This window comes from Pan troglodytes, chromosome 2 (assembly GCF_028858775.2).
Source record: "Pan troglodytes isolate AG18354 chromosome 2, NHGRI_mPanTro3-v2.0_pri, whole genome shotgun sequence".
NCBI classification, from domain to species: Eukaryota; Metazoa; Chordata; class Mammalia; order Primates; family Hominidae; genus Pan; species Pan troglodytes.
Window position 1 is genome coordinate 158,017,133 of NC_086015.1, and position 22,438 is coordinate 158,039,570.

Below are 22,438 nucleotides of genomic sequence, written 5' to 3' on the forward strand. Positions count from 1 at the left end.
TGTGTATGCCTGTATGTACGTATTTATGTTCCCTAGGGATTATCCTTAATTAAAGAGTAAGCTACAGCCCCAATATGCATCCAATATTCAGTTTAAATCCTTAAGGGGATAGAAATACAGGGTGTTCTGAAGAATCTCAGGAATGTTAGGCTGCAGTAAAGTTAGAATAGAAAATGAAAAGGACCCAACAATGTCAACTGCCTATACTGGAAACTATCATCAACCTTTGTAGGTGAGTTCAATTGTTTAGAAAGGCTGTGTCCCTTCACCAGAGAATACTCTATGTGTGGAACAGATATGTAATAATGAATACCTGGACTGCCCAGTAATTTTTTTCATTAATTAAATATTTTAATATGGAGCATTTGTCACAATTTAAAACTGGTTTGAGAAACATCCAACTTCAGAAGCGCCATATTTCAGGAGTCTGTAATAAGCCAAATGACTGTAGAGGTGGAAAGTGCTCTCATGACAGTATAGTTCTGACTCCTCTAGTAATAGTTGAGTTCCCAGCTCAGGGGAATGGAATGAGAAATCACTTCAGCATTGCCTGTCAGCCCTGCTGATTCAATGTCCTTTCTGTTATACCCTGTGACCACTGTCTCACCAAAATGTACAGACTTCCTTTTTCACTGGAGAACACTGAGGCTATCTAGGAAATAACATCCCTGAGCATTCCTTATGCAACATGAAAGTTCTGTTGTCAGTTCTCAATGAAGCCGTCAGATCTTCCTGACTGCTGCATAACACAAGTAAGCTTACTGTCTTACAAGTAAGGCATACAACTTGCCTTACTCTCAAGTAAGCTTAGAAACATATTTTATATCTACTAGATAATTAGTAATATGCTAGCTGCTATAGGATGGAAGGAAATGAGAAAATAAGCCATCTTATTTGAAGTAGCTAACCAAGTCTTGCTCTAGATATAAGGAAATTAAATCAATTAGCAATGACATATAGTGCAATGCTTCATATTTTAGTATTAAAGGTGCCTTGCAGAGTTTTCTCAACTCATTTTCAAACATGAATTTATAAAAATCTAAACAAAATGGTAAGAAAAGAAGAAAACATTTGTGCATGTGCTACTTCCAAATGTAAAAGAAAATACAAAAATGTTTCTAAGATAAACCTCTATATATACCAGTGTGTTGTCATCATGTTCTAAACTGTAGGAGCACAGGACTCTTGTATCATTTCCTGAGGATTCAGAAATTTGATCAAATAGAGATTTTCAGGAATTGCCTTCCAATCAATTTCCTGAGGTAAGTATGACAAAGACATGGGGATACCAAGAACCGATATTTTTAAGGAAGAAAATGTTGATTTTCCAAAAAGGGGGATAAAAGTTTTGAAAGTTGCTGCCTAAAGAAAATAAACGCAAGTTCCATGACATTGGGTAATCAATCTCTCATTGTGACATCAAAAAAAAAAAAAAATGAAAGACATAGACAATAAAAAAAACATGGTAGTGAAGCACATATTGGTCATTACTAAAAGAAACTCAAACTTTTTTGTCCTTTGCTCTCACACCACAGCAAAAATCATCACAGAAGATTTCTGTGACCAAATATATAGGGGTTTTTCTCCACCAATAAGCAATCAATTCTGCAGTGGATATCATCTGGGAATCCTCCAGTTCAACATCTGACACTATCCACCTGGAGATAGCATCAGATCCCACAGGTTGAAGGCACAGTCTTCACGACCACCTCCACTCTTCAGACACCAATTGTAAGTCTGGGCCTCCAGAACATCTGACCAACTGGGGTTCTCACAACCCCTCTTTGGATTCGATTAATTTCCTGGAGTACCTCACAGAACTCAGGGAAACATTTATTTGTGTTTATTTGTTTATTGTAAAGGATATTTTAAAGACTACAAATAAAGAGCCAGAGATACTTAGGGTGAGGTCTGGAAGGGTCTTGAGTGTAGCAGTTTCTGCCTCCATGGAGGTAGGGTGCACCACCCTTCTTACATATGGATGAGTTCTTGTTCATCTTCCTGTAGGTCTCCCCATGTTTAGCTCTCTGGAAGACCCTGAATCCCGTCCTCTCAGGCCTTATATGGAGACTTACTTCATTGGATAGGCATGATTGCATCACGGACAACCATGTCACAATGTGACTGGACAAAAAGGGTATGATTTAAACTCAGCAAAGGCCAAACTGTTCAGATTCTTCACTCCTTTCTGTGCAGCATTCCTTCCTCCTGGGTATGGGGCAGGATCTTCTCTAGAATGAGGGTCTTATGACCCACAATCAGATTAGAGTCCTGTCTTGGAAAGGTGAAAGAAAGGAGGGCAGGAAGAGGTTAGAGGGAAAGATTCTCCTTATTGTAACAAAGGCTATGGGAGTTTAACCCCAGGAACTGTAGATGAAAATTGTCATATTATGATAAATCAAATGAAAACTGAGTTCTTGTAATAGCTTTGAAATAGTCTCAAATGCTTCTAAATAACACTGATATTATAAAATAGGTCTAATGGGACATTGAAAAGCCTGGTTGTTTCTGATGTTAGGATTAATAAGTAAAAACAAAAAAGAAACTGATTGGCACCTAAATATAAATATCCTGGTCAGGATTTAAAAAAGAATTCATATAAATGATACAACCACATCTTTGAAAATGTGCAATATGTATTATCCAGGTATTAGCTGGATCCAGGTATTAGCTGGTATTTCAGCTACTATGGAGTAATTACTTTGTCTTTCTTATGGTTTCCAAAATGTAGATAAGGGAGTTTCACTGCATCTTCTGGAAGCCAAGCCTGAGTTTTGCCATCATTACATGAATTCTGCCACAAATCAGAAATTTGCATTATTGGCAAAGCTACTCAAACATAGCAAGCTAATTAATACATTATATTGCAGGAGAGAGGCTTAGACAAATGATTACAATTACTTTCCAAAATGCAAAATCAATCATAAATTATCCTTACAATTGCTTGAACTGAAACCGAGAAATAAAGTAAATTACTCATCCTTGTAAGGCTGGTTGCAATAAACTCACTTTCTCAGATCTTTATGTCTTACTAGTTTTTCTGTTTATGTTCCTGACTTTAAGCTAAGTTACCACAGAGATTCTGCAAATATGGGTTTGTTTGTATGTTTGGAGATAATTGAAGTGGCTCTTTAAGAAGCATAAATTTGAAAATGTATTGTTTCAAGTTGCTTTGCAAGATTCATGCTGGGTCATTAAAAGAGAAAAAATTAAACTATGTGTCTTCAATGAGTGAAAGAAATATTATCTTCTAGATAAATGTCAGCCACATGGGGGGAAAATCAAGAAATCATATTTTTAACCCAAATACTCTAAGAATCTATTGCAAACTACACAATTTTATATAAAGTAGAACTACTAAAGATACAAATCAGGGTGAGATTAAAGGTTTCAAAATTGATGTGTGCTATTCAAAATCCCCTGACAAGTTGAAGACTTTCACAAAATAATAGTGGCCAAGCATCCTATTTTATGTTTATGCATGTGCCAACAGAAACAGTGTGACAAATGATAAGAAATGGAAAAAAAGTCTTGCAGTCAATGTGGACATCGCTAATACTTCTATTTACTATTGTCGGAGAATCAACTTAATTATTTTTTAAAAAAGTACAAATAAACTGAGTATACAAGATTTCTTATTTATAGTTCAAATGAAGAAAATAAAGAGAACAAAGCCCAATAATGTTTCTTAAAATAAGTATTGATTGAAAGTCACCTTTATTTCTTGGGTGTGAAGTAATTGCATATGTAGTGTATTAAGAATGTGATTCAGAGCAAGAAGTGCTGTAAATACTTCTATAATGAGCATGGGGAATTAAAAATAGAGAAAAGATCATGAAAGAGATTACTATTTTCATAAAAATCCATTTTTCCACCTGTGCAATTAGCTATCATATGTTTAATCAACCTCTCTTATAGTTGCATGAAATTATGTGAGTTCTGACCATTGAAATGTGGGCAGAAATGATACATGTCATGTCTCAGCCTGGTTACTATTAAAAGAAGACTCCCAACAATTATCTCTGCTGTCTCTTTTCCCTAGTCTGCAAATAAGATGTAGACAAAACGGTAGAGGACTCTAAAGTCCTAAGGCAGGCACTACTTCCTTCGTTGAGAAAGTCTTGCTATGAACCTTGCTATAAACCATCAACCTAACTAAGCAGTATGCTTGGTTATACAGTTGATTTACATTCTGCCACAAGCTCTTTTTTTTTTTTTTTTTTTTTTTTTTTGCTGCAGACAGGCAATTTGTAGACTCTCACACTTTGAATAGTACTGCCCTAGGAAGACAAAAGCAAGTTGGATCCCTGAGTCACTTCTTAGAACAAATCACCAGACCAATCACAGCCATATTAGACTGTTACCAAAATAAGAAATAGACTTCTATTATTTCAGTGAAACTACTAACATTATTGATTTTTAAAAGCACTTAGAGAACCTTAATATAGATTGTTAAAAAGAAAAAAGATTCTATCCTACAAATAAAATACACAGTACTTTCAGATGATCTTAAAATGTTGACAAAAGTTTTATGAATTCCACAAAGTGGAAATTAAGTAGAACACACATTCTAGCCATAAAAAATGAACTAGTAATTAAGATTACTTTAGTAATCTTAGTAAACCTTTAGTAAGATTTAGTAAAAAGATTTAGTAAAGCTTAAATAAATGAAAAGTGAAAGCAAAATATTATCTTTGATAGCTCTTTGGCTAAAGAAGAAATTGAAAACTTTAAATAGCAAGCATTTAGAAAATGACAATGATGAGGTCATTATTATTAAAATCAGGAAACCGAGGGCAAAGTTGTTTTGACATGCATTTTGTGAAGCAATAGTAAAAGCAATGAGTTAGGCAATCACTCAGTAAGTGTAATCAAGAACCTACAAATGCATAATACAGAAAAATGTTAAGAAATTATTTAATTTGAGGAAAAATATTAATTGCCAAAATTCACTCAAAAAGAAGTTTATGCCTGATGAGAAAAATAGTTAAGAATACATAAAACTTGTCATACCATAACTTCTACAAAAATGTAGAGGGAGTCAGTATACATTGTGTGAGTTTCAAAATCTAATAAGTCAGAAATATGTATATACATATTGAAATATACAAAAATATAATGTATATTTCTTTTAAATTATCAGAGTAAAGAAATTAAGCTAAATAAGAGTATATATCAAACAAAAAAGAAAAATGAAAAAATTTTAAGTCAACCTATTAAGCATAAGATAAGATGACAAAAGATCTAAACATATCTGCCATAACAGTAACAATAACAAACATAAAAATAACTATATCATGGTTCAAAAAACAGATGGAAACATATTGTGTTTATAGGAGACACACTTAAAATTGGCTTGGAATCTGTAAAATTGTTTAAAGATCTATCAAATAGATACAAGCACAAAGAAAGGAAGACTCAATATTTAAATGAGTCAAGTTTGAATTTAGGGTTATAAAAATAAATGCAACATATAGGATAACTTTTCATTAAGAAAATATTCAATAAAATATGCTAATAAAGGATAAAGCAAGTATTATTTGAAATATAAGGAGAAATAAACACAAATATAACTATAGTGGTACAATAACTTTACAGATTTCTCAGCCCCAGCAAATTAAGTATAAAGTTCTAAAACTGAATGAGAGGAATATAACTAACTTGATTAAAAAACTGATATTAATATATAGAAACGTTCTCCTTGTTTTAAATTGCTCACATATTATTTACAAAAATCAACCATAGTGGCTCACAGAGACACAGTTAATAAGTTTTAAAATGTAGAAATTATACATGTTTTGCTCTCTGACTACTGTTTTGTTAATTAAAACTAAATGTATTAACACTGAGTTAACATTGAACTTCTCTTAAACAATACATATAGCCGGGCATGGTGTCTTATGCCTGTAATCCTAGCACTTTGGGAGGCCAAGGCGGGTGGATCACTTTAGGTCAGGAGTTCAAGAGCAGCCTGGCCAACATGGTGAAACCCCATCTCTACTAAAACTGCAAAAATTATCTGGGCATGGTGGTGCATGCCTACAGTCCCAGCTACTTGGGAGGCTGAGGCAGGAGAATTGCTTGAATCCCCGAGGCGGAGGTTGCAGTGAGCCGAGATCATGCCACTGCACTCCAGCCTGGGCAATAGAATGAGACTCTGTCTCAAGAGAAAACAAACAAACATAGAAATGCTAATTAAATAAAACAAAACGTGTAGAAAAGCTTAAAGCTTATCTTTATGTTAAGTAAACTGAAAATTACACATATAAGCTCAGAAGCTGTTACCAGATCAGACTTGGAAAAATCTCGGATCTGGATATAAGACCTAATGGCAAGAGTTTTTATGCCCGATATGAATAAAAGATATGGCCTTGGGCTCCTGAGTGGTAGAAAAATAGTATTGAGATCTTTGAATCAAGCTCTTTCAGTAAAAAGGCAAATTTTAAAATCTTCAATCACTGGAAGATAGAAGACACAAGGTTCAAGATAAAATAAAGTAAAAATCACTTCAAGCAGGTAAGGCATTGAAATTTATAGCACCTGAATGGTGAAGAATTCTCAAACAAGAAATAATTCTATAAACTATTCTCAGTATATTCCTCAGTGAAGTAAATGCAAAATTGTCTCTAAAAAATAGTTTTACAGTTCAAACTTTACAGGTGTGCCAAAGGAAAACGTGCTTCTACTAAAAATTAACATACATTAAAAAAATTAACAAAAATGCAAAAAGAAAACATCACCATGAGTGAGAGTCAGCAGACAACAAATTGGAGGTTAGCATCCCTTGAGCTTAAGATCAATTGTTCCTTGAGTTCAAGAAATAATATTCTGAGAGACTCAAGGGAAGTATGCTTTAAATAACTCAACAATAAATGAAGTAATATAAATCAGAAGAAAATAATAAAATAGTATAAATAAAAACAACATACAAATTTTGAGTAAATATAAAAAGAGCTTCCAGAAATAAAAAATGTAGTAGTAAAAATACAAACCTTAACAAACTTAATGGTGGATTTAGAAGATTAGACATAGATGAAGATATAATTAGTACATTCAAAGAAATATATGAGGAAAGTACTCAGAATGCAATATAAAAAGTTGAAGAGATAAAAAATCTGAAAGATCAGTAAAGAAACAATGGAGAAACAAATAATTTATATCTGAGAATGTATTATATACATGAAATAATATACATCAACTGAAATTATAATAATAATAAACTACATAATTAATAATGTTGGGACACTTGGTTATCTCTATGGAAAAATTAAAATGAATACCTGACTTACTCTTTATTAAAAAATCAAATTGAGATGAATTAATTACACAAGTATAAAATATAATCTTTCAAAGTTTTAGAAAAATATAGTATTTTTTATAAAGTTAGGCTAGGAATGATTTCAAAATATTATACAACATAAATTATAAAGAAAAGGACTAAGCTTTAATGTAGTTACATTAAAATTTAAATCTTTTCACAGAAAAGAATAACATAAAAATCAAAACACAGGTACGAGCAGAGCATGTAACTGGTAATGCTTTAGTATCCAGAATATATTAAACATTCCACCCAGGAAATGGAGGTTTCAGTGAGCCAAGATCATGCCACTGCACTCCAACCTGGGCAACAAAGAAAAACTCTGCCTCCAAAAATAATAATAAAAATTCAAATAGTCTATAAGAAGCCATCAAGATAAAAACAAATAGAAGAATGGTCAAAGGATATGAACAGAAATTTTACAGAAAACGAATCCAATAGACAATAAACATGAAAACCAATCTTATTAATAAACAGAGAAATTCAAATTTTAATAAGATACCAAATTATTGTCTTGTTGGCAAAAATTAACAAGTCTGACAAAATGTTGATAATTAAGCAGGGATACCTTGACTCATATTTTGCTGGTTGGATATGAATTGTTACAACAAAGCAATTGGGCATAGTAAAGTTTTAATAATTGTACTATTTCATCTAAAAACTTTACTTCTAGGTAAATCATATTTCAAAAGCTTCCCCTTGAGCATTAAAAGACATATACAAAGATATACTTTAAAACATTATTTACAACAGCAAAAAAAGCAACCTAATTTTATATCTGTGGAAAAATGAAAATATATTTATTTATTTACGTAATTTAACACTATACCAAGGTGAAAATTAGTAGATATACATAAGCCAACATGAACAAATGTAAAAAACATCAATATTGAGAAAAACTGACCTGCAAAAAGTTAGGTATATTATGCCATTTATGTAAATGTTTTAAACAACAAAACATTGCTTTAAATTGACTGAAGACATTTAAATTGACATTTTTATCAATATAATGAGATTATTTAACATATATGTGAAAATTATACATTTGAAATTTAGAATTTGTGTGTACTCTGAAAGAAAGGCAAAAAACATGGATCTTAAACCACAAATTATGTTCTAAAAAAATAAACAAACTTGCAGATAATTAAATATGTTAAATCTTTGTTGTGTGTACATAATTGTATGCCATATTATCTTTTGCATTTTCCTAAATGTTTAAAATATTTTACATGTGAAATCAAAAGTAAAAGAAAAAAGAAAAAAAAGTCTGACTTCATCAAAATTAAAAATTTTCTATTTCAAAAAACACAGGAAAGTTAAAAGGCAACTCACACAATGGAAGAAAATTTGATATAGATTACATTGAATCTATAGATTCCTTGGGTAGTATATTAGTCTGTTTTCACACTGCTGATAAAGACATACCCAAGACTGGGCAATTTACAAAAGAAAGAGGTTTAATGGACTCACAGTTCCATATGGCTGGGGAGGCCTCACAATATGGTGGAAGACAAGGAGAAGCAAATCACATCTTACACGGGTGGCAGCAGGCAAAAAGAGAGCTTATGCAGGGAAACTCCTGTTTTTAAAACCATCAGATCTCATAATTCACTACCATGAGAACAGCATAGGAAAGACCTGCCCCCATAATTCAATCATCTCCAACCAGGGTCCTCTCACTACACATGGGAATTGTGGGAATTACAATTCAAGGTGAGATTTGGGTAGGGACACAGCCAAACCATATCATTCCATACCTGGGCCCTCCCAAATCTCATGTCCTCACATTTCAAAACAATTATGCCTTCCCAACAGTCACCCAAAGTCTTAACTCATTTCAGCATTAACTCAAAAAGTCCACAGTCCAACGTCTCATCTGAGACAAGGCAAGTCTTTTCCACCTGTGAATCTGTAAAATAAAAAGTAAGTTAGTTACTTCCTAGATACAATGGAGGTACAGGCATTGGGTAAAAACGGCCATTCCAAATGGGAGAAATTGACCAAAACAAAGGGGCTACAGGCCCTATGCAAGTCTGAAATCTGGCAGGGCAGTCAAATCTTAAAACTCCAAAATGATCTTCTTTGACTCCATGTCTCGCATCGGGTCATGCTGATGCAAGAGGTAGGTTCCCATGGTCTTGGGCAGCTCTGCCCCTGTGGCTCTGCAGGGTGCAGCCTCCTTCCCAGCTGCTTTCATGGGCTGGTGTTGAGTGTCTGCAGCTTTTGTAGGTGCCCAGTGCAAGCTGTTGATGGATCTACTATTCTGGGGGCTGGAGGATGGTGGCCCTCTTCTCACAGCTCCACTAGGCAGTGCCCCAGCAGGGACTCTCTGTGGGGGCTCCTACCACACATTTCCCTTCTGCACTGCCCTAGCAGAGGTTCTCCATGAGAGGCCCCTGCCCCCCGACCCCTAGCAAATTTCAACCTGGATATCCAGGCATTTCCATATATCCTCTGAAATCAAGGCAGAGGTTCCTAAACCTCAGTTCTTGACTTCTGTGCACCTGCAGGCTCAACATCACATGGAAGCTGCCAAGACTTGGGGCTTGCACCCTCTGAAGCTGCAGCCTGAGCTGCACCTTGGCCTAGTTTAGTCATGGCTAGAATGGCTGGTATGCAGAGCACCAAATCTCTAGACTACATACAGCATGGGGACCCTGAGCCTGGCCCACAAAACAATTTTTTCCTCCTAGGCCTCTGGGCCTGTGATGAGAGGGGCTACTGTGAAGACCTCTGACAAACCATGAAGACATTTTCTCCCTTGTCTTGATTAACAATGACTCCTCATTACTTATGCATTTGGCTCCTCATTACTTATGCAAATTTCTGCAGCCAGCTTGAATTTCTACTCAGAAAATGGGGTTTTCTTTTCTATCACATTGCCAGGCTGCAAATTTTCTGAACTTCTATGCTCTGCTTTCCTTATAGAACTGAATGCCTTTAACAGTACCCGTCACCTCTTGAATGCTTTGCTGCTTAGAAATTTCTTCCACCAGTTATCCTAAATAATCTCTCTCAAATTCAAAGTTCCACAAATCTCTAGGACAGGAGCAACGTGCCACCAGTCTCTTTCCTAGAGCAGAACACAAGTCACCTTTGCTCCAGTTGCAAACAAGTTCCTCATCTCCATCTGAGACCACCTCAGCCTGGACCTTATTGTTCATATCACTATCAGAATTTTTGTCAAAGCCATTCAACAAGTCTCTAGGAAGTTCTAAACTTTTCCACATTTTCCTATCTTCTCCTGAGCCCTCCAAACTGTTCCAACCTCTGCCTCTTACCCAGTTGCAAAGTCATTTCCATATTTTCAGGTATCTTTTCAGCAATGCTCCACTCTACTGGTTCCAATTTACTGTATTAGTCCATTTTCACACTGCTCATAAAGACATTCCTGAGACTGGGCAATTAACAAAAGAAAGAGGTTTATTGGACTTACAGTTCCACATGGCTGGGAAGGCCTCACAATAATGGCAGAAGATGAAAGGCACATCTCACATGGTGGCAGAAAAGAGAAGAGCTTGTGCAGGGAACCCCCTGTTTTTAAAACCATCAGATCTTGTGAGACTTACTCACTATCATGATAACAGTACAGGAAAGGCCCATCCCCATAATTCAATCACCTCCCACTGGGTTTCTCCCATGACATGTGGGAATTGTGGGAGTTACAATTCAAGATGAGATTTGGGTGGGAACACACCCAAACCATATCAAGTAGTATCGGCATTTCAACAGTACTGATTCTTCCAATTCATGAGCGTGGAATATTTTTCTCATTTTTCTGTGTTCTCTTCAATTTCTTTCATCAATGTTTTGCAGTTTTCAATGTGGAGATCTTTTCTTTCTTTTGTTAAGTCAATTCCAAGGTATTTCATTTTGTTTGTAGCTATTGTAAATGGGATTACTTTCTTGATTTCTTTCTCAGATGGTTCGTTGTTGGCATATGTAAATGCTACTGATTTTTGTATGTTGATTATTGTATCCTGCAACTTTTCTGAATTTGTTTATCTATTCTAATAGTTTTTTGGTGGAATCCTTAGTTGTTTCCTAATATAAAATCATATTATCTGCAAATAAGGATAATTTGACTTCTATGTTTCCAATTTGAATGCTCTGTATTTGTTTCTCTTGGTGAGATTACTCTAGCTAGGAGTTCAGGTACTATGTTGAATAACAGTGGTCAAAGTTGGCATCTATGTGCTCCACATCTTAGAGGAAAGGCATTCAGTGTTTTCCCACTCAGTATGATAATAGCTATGAATCTGTCATACACAGCATTTATTATGCTAAGGTATGTTCCTTCTATACCCAGTTCTTTGACAGCTTTTATAACGAAGGTATGTTGAATTTTATCAATTGCTTTTTCAACATCAATTGAAATGGTCATATGGGTTTTTTCTGCATTCTATTGATATAATGCATCACATTGATAGATTTGTGTATGTTGAACCATCCTTGCATCCCTGGGATAAAATCCCACTTGGTCATAATGAATGACTTCTTTAATGTATTGTTGAATTAGGTTTGCAAGTAGTTTGTTGAAGATTTTTTCATCCATGTTCATCAGAAATATTGGCCTGTAGTTTTCTTCTTTTGATGTGTCTTTGTCTGTTTTTGGTATCAGGGTAATACTGGCCTCATAGAATAAGTTTGGAAGTATTCCCTCCTCTATTTTTTAGAATAGTGTGAATAGGATTGTTATAAGTTCTTTAAATGTTTGGCAAAATTCAGCAGTAAAGCTCTCTGGGTTTTCTTTGCTGGGAGACTTTTTTTTACAGCTTCAATCTCATTTCTTGTTATTGGTCACTTCAGGTTCAGGATTTCTTTATGACATATTGGATTTCTTCATGGTTCAATCTTGTTAGGTTGTATGTGTCTAGGAATTTATTTTTTCTAGGTTTTCCAATTTATTGGCATATAGTTGCTCATAGCAGCCACTAATGATCCTTTGAATTTCTGCAGTGTCAATTGTAATGCCTCATTTTGCACTTCTGATTTTATTTATTTGGATCTTCTCACTTTTTATCTTGGCTAGTCTGGTTAAATATTTGTCAATTTTGTTTATCTTTTTTTAAAAAAAACTTTTCATTGATTTTTGTATTGTTTTTTCATTTCAATTTCATTTATTTGTGCTCTGAACTTAATTATTTTTCTACTAATTTTGGGTTTGTTTTGCACTTGCTTTTCTAGTTCTTTAAGATGCATTAGGTTGTTTCTGTGAAGTTTATCTGCTTTTTTTGTATAGGCATTTATTGTCATAAATGTTCCTCTTATTTGTGCTCTCTCTTTATCCCACAGGTTTTGGTATGTTGTGTTTCCATGACCATTTAAATGGAATTTCCAATTTTTCTCTTAATTTCTTCATTGATTCCCCTGGTCATTCAGGAGCATATTTTTAAACTTCCATGTGTTTGTATAGTTTCAAAAATTCCTCCTGTTAATTATTTCTAGTTTTGTTCCATTATGTTCAGATAAGATACTTGACATAATTTCAGTTTTTTTGAATTTTTAAAGACTTGGTTTGTGGCCCAACATATGGTCTATTCTTGAGAATAATCCATGTACTGAGAATAATAATGTGTATTCTGCAGCTGTTGGGTGAAATATTTCATACATGTGTGTTAGGTCCATTTGGTTTATAGTGCAGATTAAGTCTGATATTTCTGTGTTGATTTTTCTGTCTGGATTATCTTTCCAATGCTGAAAATGGGGTGTTAAAGTGTCCAGGTATTTCTGTGTTGAGGCCCATCTTTCTCTTTAGTTCTAGTAATATTTGCATTATATATCTGAGTAGTCCAGTGTTGGGTGTATATATAATTACAATTATTATATCTTCTTGGTGAATTGACCCCTTTATCATTATATAGTGACCTTTGTTGTCTGTTTTTATAGTTATTGCTGATATCTATTTTGTCTGATATAGGTATAGCTACTCCTGCTCATTTTTTATTTTCATTTGCCTGAAATATCTTTTCTAATTCCTTTATCTTCTGTCTATGTGTGTCTTTTTTCTTTATTTTTTCTTTTTCTTTTTTTTTTTTTTTTTTTTGAGATGTAGTCTCACTCTCTCTCCCAGCCTGCAGTGCAGTGGTGCAACCTCGGCTTACTGCAACCTCTGCCTCCCATGTTCAAGCGATTATCATGCCTCAGCCTCCTGAGTAGCTGGGACTACAGGCACATGCCAAAACACCTGGCTAATTTTTGTAATTTTAGCAGAGAGAGAGTTTCACCATTTTGGCCAGGTTGGTCTTGAACTCCTGACCCTCAGGTCATCCACCTGCCTTGGCCTCCCAAAGTGCTGGGATTACAGGCGTGAGCCACTGCTCCCAGCCTATGTGTATCTTTATAGGTCCTGTGTGTTTCCTGTAGGTAATGGATCATCGGGTCTTTTTTTTTTTTTTAATCTATTCAGCCACTCTATGTCTTTTCCTTGGAGAGTTTAATTCATTTACATTTAATGTTATTATTGATAAGCAAGGACTTACTCTTGTCATTTTGTTATTTGTTTTCTGGTTTCTTTTTTTTGTGGTCTTTCTTCCCTCTCTCCTCCCCTCCCTCCCTGTCTTTCTTCCTACCTTTCTTCTATTCTTCGTGTCTTTATTTTTGTGAAGGTGATTTTCTCTGGTATTACATTTTAATTTCTTCCTTTTTATTTTTTGTGTATCTCTTGTAGATTTTTTGATTTGAAGTTACTATGAGGCTTCCAAATAACTTCTTATAACCCATTATTTTAAACTGATGACAACTTAACACTGGTGGAAAAAACAATGTAATTAACAAAGAGAAAACTAATTTGAAAAACTCTACAGTTTAACTTCATTCTCCTCACTTTTTAAATTTTTGTTGCTTCTGTTTATATATTATTATACTGTCTAACTTGAAAGGTGTTGTAGTTATTATTTTTGATAGGCTTATTTTATATTTTAGTCTTTCTACTCAAGATATGAGTAGTTTACACATCACAAAGAGTGTTATAATATTCTGTATTTGTCTGTGCACTTACTACTACCAATGAGTTTTGTACATCATAAATGTCTTTTTCTTTCAGATTGAAGAATTCCTTTAACATTTCTTATAGGACAGGTCTGGTGTTGGCGAACTCCCTCAGCTTTTGTTTGTCTGGGAATATCTTTATTTTTTCTTCATGTTTGAAGGATATTTTCATGGATATACCATACTAGGATGAAAGGTTTTTTTCTTCAGCACTTTAAATATGTGAAGCTACTCTCCTCTGGCCTGTAAGGTTTCCACTGAAAAGTCTGCTGCCAGATGTATTGGAGCTTCATTGTATCTTACTTGCTTCTTTTCTCTTGCTGCTTTTAGGGTACTTTTTTTCTTAACCAAGCAGATTCTTTTTTTCTAGATCTTGTAAAAATGCTTCATTATTTTTTATTCTTTTTTCTTTCATCTCTTTTTACTTGTATTTTCAAATAGCCTGTCTTCAAGCTCACTACTATTTTTCTTTTGTTTGACCAGTTATGCTGTTGAGAGACTCACACATTCTTCAGTACAGCATTGAATTTTTCAGCTTTACAATTTCTGCTAGAGTTTTAAAACCTCAGCAAACTAACACAGGAACAGAAAACCAAACATTGCACATTCTCACTAATAAGTGGCAGTTGAACAACGAGAACACATGGACACAGGGAGGGGAACATCACGCACCCAGGCCTGTTGTGGCGTGCGGGGAAATGGGAGGGAGAGCATTAGGACAAATACCTAATGCCTGCAGGGCTTAAAACCTAGATGATGGGTTGATAGGTGCAGCAAACCACCATGGCACATGTATACGTATGTAACAAACCTGCACATTCAGTACGTGTGTCCCAGAACTTAAAGTAAAATAAAATTAAAATCAAAAATCTAAAAAAATTATCTGAATTCCTTTGTTAAATTTATGTGATATTATTCTGAATTCCTTCTCTGTGTTATGTAGAATTTAATTGAGTTTTCTCAAAACAGCTATTTTGAATTCTTTGCCTGAAATGTCACATATCTGTGTCACTCCAGGATTTATCACTGGTAGTTTATTTAGTTCACTGGGGGAAGTTATGTTTTCCTGGATGGTCTTGAGGCTTGTGGATATTGGTTGATGTCTGGGCATTGAAGAAGTAAACATTTATTCTCATCTTCACAGTCTGGGCTAGTTGGGACCCATGCTTCCTAGGAAGGCTTTCCAGGTATTCAAAGGAACTTGAGTGTTGTGATCTAAGCCTTGGGTCACTGCAGTCATATCTATATTAAGGGGCACCCTAAGGCTAGTCACGCTGTGACGCTTGCTGACTCATAAGGGTACAACTTTGGTGGTCTTGGATAAGATCTGGAAGAATTTTCTGGATTACCAGGCAGAGACTCTTGTTCTCTTCCCTTACTTTTCCCCAAACAGATAGAGTCTCTTTGTGCTGAGCTGCCTGGAGCTGGGGGAGGGGTGACCAAGCACCCCTGTGGTCACCCCAGTAACGACTGCTGGGTCAAACCTGAAGCCAGTACAGCACTGGGTCTCACCCAGGGCCCAAAGAGACCACTGCCTGTGTACCTCCAGTGTTCACTCAAGGCCCAAAGGCTCTTTGGTCAGCAGGTAGTGAATCCAGCCAGGCTTATGTCCTACCCTTCAGGGCAGCAAAGTCCTCCCCTGACCAGGTTTGCTATCCAGAAATGCTGACCAGAAATGCTATCCAGGAGCCAGGACCTGGAGTTGGAGGCCGTAGGAATCTACTTAGGGCTCTGTTCTACGATGGTTCATCTGGCACCCAATCCATAAGACAAAGTCCTTCCACTCTTCCTTCTTCTCCCCTCGAACAGAAGACATCTCTCCCCATGCACCACTGCCCCTGGACTATGGGGAATTCTGCCTGGATACTGCCAATGTTTACTCAAGGCCCAAGGTCTCTTCATTTACCCTATGGTAAATGCTGCTAGGCCTGGGTCTCTCCCTTCAGGGAAGTGGGTTTCCCTTTGGCTCAGGATGAGTCCAAAATGCTGTCCAAGGCCTGAAACTGAGGACCTCAAGAGCCCACTTGGTGGTCTACCTTACTTGGCCAAGGTGCAAGACAAAGTTTCCTTCACTCTTCCCCTTCCTTTCCTCAAACAGGAGTCTCTCCCCATAACCATTCCAGCTGGGAATGTGCTGAGTCACAACTGAAGCCAGCATGGCACTGGGTCTCACTCAAGGTTCACGGCATGTACTGCCTGGCTACCACTTCTGAATATTCAGGGCCCATGGGCACTTTAGTCAGCAGGTGATAAATATCTCCAGTATTATGTTCTTCTCTTCAAGGCAGCTGGTTCCCTCGTGGTCCAGGGTGTATCTAGAAATGTCATCCAGGAGCTGGGGCCTGTAATGGGTACCTCAGAATTCTGTCTAATGCCCTATTCTACTGTGGCTGAGCTGGTATCCAAGTTGCATACCAAGCTGGTATGCAAGGGGGAAGTTACTCTTCCCTCTCCTTTTTTCAAGCAAAGGGAAGGAGTCTCTCTTAGAGCTGTGACCTGCACTGCCTAGGGTTGGGGGAGTGGTGACACAAGCACTTCCTTGGCCACTCTGGCCGGTGTCTCGGTGGATCATATGAACCTCATGTCCACTGGCTTTAAGTCCAGGATAGCACCAGGACTTGCCCAGGAATTGTAGTCTTTGTGGCCTAGATTGCCTTTCAAGTTTATTTAGAACTCCAGAGTGCTTTAGCTTGAGATAGTAGGGCTATACAGAACTCAGAATCTGATTGCTAGGATGGATGATTCCCCTCTGGCTAGGGCTGGTCCAAATGCTCTCTTTGTGGATGCCAGCTGAATTCTGCACTGAGTTGCTTTCCACTGTGACAGGCAGCACTGAATTCAAATGTAAAGCCCCACAATCACTGTGCTCTCCCTCTCCCAAGTGCACAGATTCTCTTTCCCAGCCATGTGGCTGCTGGTGGTGGTTGGAGCAGGAGTGGTATTCACAATTTAAGACTGTATTTTCTACCCTCTTCACTGCCTCTTTCCTTGATATAATATTAAAACCAGATACTGTGATCACTCATCTGATTTTTGGTTCCTATGGAGCTGCTTTCTTCTTTGGATAGTCGTTCAACTTAGTTTTCCTGTGGTGTCAGGCAATTGCTACAGGGTTCTATTTGGCCATCTTGCTCAACCTGCCTCTCATAACTTTTTTATTTAGAAAAAACCATAAGGATTATAATCATTAAAAAAATAAATACAAGGAAAGCACTAGGGTAGAGTTCAGAAATCTAGCACATATAACTAATGCTTATTAGATGTATGTTCTAGGTTCTGTTATTTGATGCTTTTATGCTTTAATTTTCTCACCTGGAAATAGTATATTACATAACAAAAAATGGCACTGGTATGATAAACATGAAATACACAGTTGGCAAAGAGTAGTGTTCAAAAAGTGTCAGATATTAAGAATTAATTTACAACATTCTTAAATTTTTCAGACTAGTATAAATAAAAGCAAATTTTTCTTTGACATTTTACATTAATCCTGAATATTTCCACTTTGGGTAACTCTCCTCCTGGAGGAATCAGAAGCAAGTTATGACATACTTTCTAAAACAAACTTCTATCTTCTATGCAAATGGAAATTAATAGACATTTATAAACATGAGAATAATCTAATCACACTTAGGAAGATTATCTGATGGCAGAATAAACAGACTGGCAGATGCAAAGACTTGGGTGAAGGAGTGATCAGATGAAACTACTAGGCATTGCTGGAGGAGAAAGACAAGAGTCTAAGCTAGATAATAATGGAGAGGGTGAGTTCTTGAGTCGTTGTCTTCTTCACAGAAAACCCAAATTTCATCTATTGATTAGACTACATGTTAAAAATGTGAAACCAGACTTTGTTCCATTTTGTTTCCTCTTCAATATTTATAGAAATGGGTTGCAATACAGCTTTCCTCACTCATGCATAACATAGAAATCCTTATATGGAAAAGAACGTAGACTTTTTTAAGTTCGTGGATAGAGAATGGGGCAATGATGTTTGACCTGATAATGATATATTTATATAGAACTTTACGGTGTACACACTGCTTTGAAAAACATTATATTATTTTTGATCCCTCATTTATCTCACATGGTAGGTAGGGTCACAACTGTATTCCTATTTTAGATATGAGTAATCTCACGTTTAGAAAATTTCAAATGAGTTACTCAAGATTATTTTACTAGTTAATGACAGATCTAAGACTTAAAATTACATATTTTGATTCCATGTTGAATATTGCTACATGGTAGGTAAAACACACATCCTCATAAAGCAAATCACGAGTTGCAAGGCAGGACGGAAAAAGCATACACTCCACCTCACAATAAACACCATTTTCTTCTTTAAAATTTCATGAATGAATGGATTACTTGTATTGATTAAATTCACTTTTAAACGTTATTTCTCTTTTTCATCATCTATATGTGGAATATCAATTTATCAAAATACAGCTAACTCTAAAATGTCAGTTATTCATCCAAGACTGTAAATAGCCTTATTGATAAATACTGAGTGACTTTCCTACTTCTTTCTTCAGACTTAGTAAAAGAGTACCTGTAATATGCTAACAGTTAAATAGCAACATGAATAATTCTCAAGAGTCAGGCAAGCCTACAGTGTTTTATACTGCATTTAACATTTTTCTCTATGGAACATATCTTAGTCTTTGAAGTTATACATTTGTGAACAAGAAGCAACTTCAAATTACCATTATTCTATATTTTTATAATTCTCACTGCATATTTGCAAGAAAAGTTGACAGCAAAGAACATTAATGTAGAAAACATGTGTTATTTTGAAACATTTCTATCATGTAGTCACAATAATAGAACAGGTTGATTTAATTTTCTTTGAACTTTTTTCTCTCTTAGAGAGAAGGCATATATATAGATCTGTTTTCACTTTATTTGCCCCTCTCAAAAATGTTTCAATTGGTTTCCTATTTAAAATATATACGTCAATTAGGGGAAAATACATGTTTAATCAGTGAGTTTGCAGGAATAGGTACTATTTCGTATTAATAGTTTACAGGTAGCTTAATAGTTTACTATTAAATAGGTACTATTTAGAGAAGCATAATAATTTTCTAAGCTGGAAAAATTAAGAGGTCAACCCCATAAAAATTCATTATGTCTTTTCTTTATAATGAGTAACATGCTAATATAAGGACAAGATTGCCTTAAGAGTATTTTCCAACCTTATTTAAGTTGAATATGGTTTTCTCTTTTTAAAACTCTTGTTTTATAATAACATTAAAATATGCTTATTATAACAAGTGAAACATTACAGAATAGATAATTCAAATGCAAAGCTTATTATCTCACCTTCGTTCACTCCAATATTAGATAAACAAAACTTAAAGGCAGTTGTCATCATCAGACCTGTACAAAAAAAAATATTAAAGAAAGATCTTAAAGCTGATGGGAAATCCTAACAGATGGAAATTTAATTTTACTCATAGAGATAAAGATATTTAATATGCAGCTAAATATAAAATACTTTTTTCTCATGATTTAGTTTATTTAAAAATGAATCATTGATTAGGCTTTGTAAAAACTAAAAACTTTTATTCATGAAAAGTCACTACCAAGAAAGTGAAAAGATGACCCACCCAGTGGAAGAAAATATTTGCAAATCATATATTATATAACAACCAAATATCTGGAATGCATAAAGAACCCTTACAACTCAACAGTAAAAAGAAAAATTACTCACTTAAAAATTGGGCAAAAAATTTGAATAGACATTTCTCCAGAGGAGATATACAAATGGCCAAGAAGCACATGGAAAGTGTTCAACATCATTAGTCATTAGGGAAATGCAAATTAAAACCACAATGTGATAACACTTAACATCCATTAGGATAACCATAATTCTAAAAAACAAGTATTGGAGAGAATTAAATAAATGTGAGCCCTGATACATTGCTGATAGAAATATAAAATGGTGCAGCCACTGTAGAAAACAGTTTGTCCATTTCTCAAAAAGTTAAACACAGAGTATCATATGACTTAAAAGTTCTGCTCATTGGAATATACCCAAAAGAACTGAAATCAGATATTCACAATAAATTTGTGTACAAATTTTCATAGCAGCATTATTTCTAATATCCAAAAATTGAAAACAACCCAAATGTTTATAATGTGGTATATACATACAATAAAATATTATTCAGTCATAAAAATGAATGGAAACTAGAAACAAGTGTCCATCAAAACAAAACATAAAAAAACTATAGGAAAATTCATCAATGGATGAATGAATAAAAATGTAATACACACAATAGAATACTATATAGCCATGAGAAAGAACAATATTCTGTCATTTTTAACAACATGAATGAAGCTACAGAACATTATACTAAGTGAAATAAGCCAGGTACCGAAAGGCAAATACTGCATAATGTCACTTACATGAGAAATTTTAAAAAGTCAAACTCACAGAAGCAGAGAAGACAACGGTGGTTACTAGAACCTAGGGGTTTCAGGGGTGTGAGGAATGGGGATATGTTGGGCAAAGGGTACAAAGTTCCAGTTAGACAAGAGGAATAAATTTTAGAAATCTATTGCACAACATGGTAACCATCGATTATAATAATGTATATTTCAAAATTGTGAAATGAGTTTATTTTAAATGTTCTCACCAAATAAATAAATAAATAGGTGAAGTGGTAGATATGTTAATTAGCTTGATTTAGTCTTTTTATTAGTTATAAATATATCAAAAATATCACATTATATCCCATAAATATATACAATTATTGTCAATTAATTTTAAAAATTTTTAAATGTATATATATCAATTCTATTGTAAAATAAGTGTATTTTTTTCATTATCTTTCTACTTATAAGAATTATTTATATATTCTGGGTACTGATCTGTCAATTTTATGTGTTGCAAGTATTTTTGGCTGTTTGAGACTTTATTTTCACAAACACAGTCTTGAATTTTAGCATAGTCTAGTTTAGCAATCATTTCTTTTTTGGTTAGTGCTTTCTGAGTAAAATTTAAATATCAGCATTCATTTACTTACAAACACTAGAAAATTCAACTTAAATTGCCATAAACAAAAAATGTAACCGTTGTCTCATATAATGGCAGGGTCTTTGGGGAATGATATCTTCAGGTACAGCTTTATTTAGAAACAAATGGCCACCAGGTCTCATCTCTGTATTCTGGCTCCTGAAGGTTGGCTTCCTTCATTCCCATATTCTAGGTGTTGGTCACTGGCAGCCTTAGGCTCCTGATGAATGCAAAATATGATACCTCCAGACCTTTCACTTTCATACTATCAAATCCATAGGAACTATATAAGGAAAGTTTCTCTTTCCCAGAAGCCCCAGCAAACATTACCTCACAATGGTTCTTATTTGCATACATGTCCATCTTGAACCTGTAACTATGGCTAAGAGGATGGGCATGCTGATTGGTTTAGAACAATCAGGACTCACTTCTGCATCTGAAAATTGAGTCAACTACTGAAAAGCACAGGAGCTAAGAGTGGGAAAATCAGGGTAAAGTTACCAAAAACACTAATCCTTTGGTATTGGTGGCCAAAAAAACTAATAAATGTTCAAATAATGATTATTTTTAACTTCACATGTGACACTGATACACGATTACTACTAGAGTTAAGAATAGACACTTTAAATACTAGCATTTCCATTGACTATGTGATAATTACTTATCCTAAGTCACAATTGCTTCACATTTAAAATAGAAACAAAATACATAGTTAAGGTTATTGTGGATGAAGTAAAAATTATACATAAAGCACTTGATACAACGCATGATAAATGCAGTGATGTAATAATTATTAACATTTGAACATTAATACAAAGCATGTGCTGCCTTTCCTAAGGGTAGTTGCATGTGAAGATTCCTCTCGGATTATTATACTGATGGTGTCATCCTTTGTGAATTAAATATCAGTGAGGGGAGATGAACCCACAATGCAGTTTTGTCTGCCCCAGTGAAATCCAACCCTCAGAGATCTGTAGTAAAGAAGAGAAACAGCACAGATCTTCATTCTCAACAGACCCGCTGTGATGTTTTAATCTTACCTCAAGTTCTTCCTTTTGCTAAAAAAATGTGAATTTAGGGAATTTTGTTAACTTATCTGTAATTTTCTT

General features: G+C 35.0%; 1 long non-coding RNA gene across 2 annotated transcripts; it reads right to left on the reverse strand.

The window, feature by feature from the left end:
- Nucleotides 1-1,828: 1,828 nt before the first annotated feature.
- LOC107970518 (uncharacterized) lies at nt 1,829-21,640 on the reverse strand. Of its 2 annotated transcripts, none has more exons than XR_001713113.3 (3): nt 21,340-21,640; nt 19,631-19,687; nt 1,829-2,271 (listed from the first exon to the last, which is right to left on the reverse strand). It is a non-coding gene; the product is annotated as an uncharacterized LOC107970518 (long non-coding RNA). The 2 variants fall into 2 exon arrangements; XR_001713112.3 differs by having other exon boundaries at nt 1,829-2,275.
- Nucleotides 21,641-22,438: the final 798 nt, after the last annotated feature.